Here is an 881-nt window from a genome sequence, read left to right as displayed (position 1 = left end):
CAGCTCAATGGTCTTACTAAGAGGTTACTAAAGATCGCCTTAGTGTGCTATTAAATGCGGTGTGCAATACATTTAGATTCAGTTCCAACATGGAAAGGAATGTAATATTCCTGGGAAGAGGTGTTGCAGTTTGCCTGTGAAGCCCACCCCCATCTCCTGTGGGCTCGGGTTTTGAACACTTAGGGCTCAGCTAATACTGCTGATCTGGAAGTTGTGGAAATTTTAGGAGGCGGAGTTGCTGGAGGGGGGTGGGGTGGGTCCTGGGAGCCTCCACTTCCTGTTCTCTCTGGTCTTCTTTTTTTTTTTTTTTTTTTAAGATTTATTTATTTACTATATGTAAGTACACTGTAGCTGTCTTCAGACACTCCAGAAGAGGGAGTCAGATCTTGTTACGGATGGTTATGCGCCACCATGTGGTTGCTGGGATTTGAACTCTGGACCTTCGGAAGAGCAGTTGGGTGCTCTTACCCACTGAGCCATCTCACCAGCCCCTCTCTGGTCTTCTTGAGTGTGGATGCCATGTGACCAGGCACCTCACTCTCGGGCCACCATGCCTTTGTTGCCGTAATAGACTTTGTTTTTTTTGAGCTGTAAGCCAAAATAAATCCTTCTTCCTGTGAGTTGCTTCTTGATAAGCATTTGGTTGCAGAAATGAAAAAAGTAACTAAAATAAATTTTAGGAAAAAAAAAAATTACTGTTTTCCTAAACAACATTCAAGTTGCTCACAAAATAGAAATGGTTCTTGTGCATGGTGTGAAATCAGAAAATAAATTCAAGCAAAAATCAAAGCATTGACATTCTCGTGGTATGAAGAGTACCACAGTAATACCAGAATATACTCTTACACTTTTTCTACAAATGTGTGTTATATTTATAATCA

This window comes from Mus pahari, chromosome 20 (assembly GCF_900095145.1).
Source record: "Mus pahari chromosome 20, PAHARI_EIJ_v1.1, whole genome shotgun sequence".
NCBI classification, from domain to species: Eukaryota; Metazoa; Chordata; class Mammalia; order Rodentia; family Muridae; genus Mus; species Mus pahari.
Note: the sequence above shows the minus strand (reverse complement) of the source record.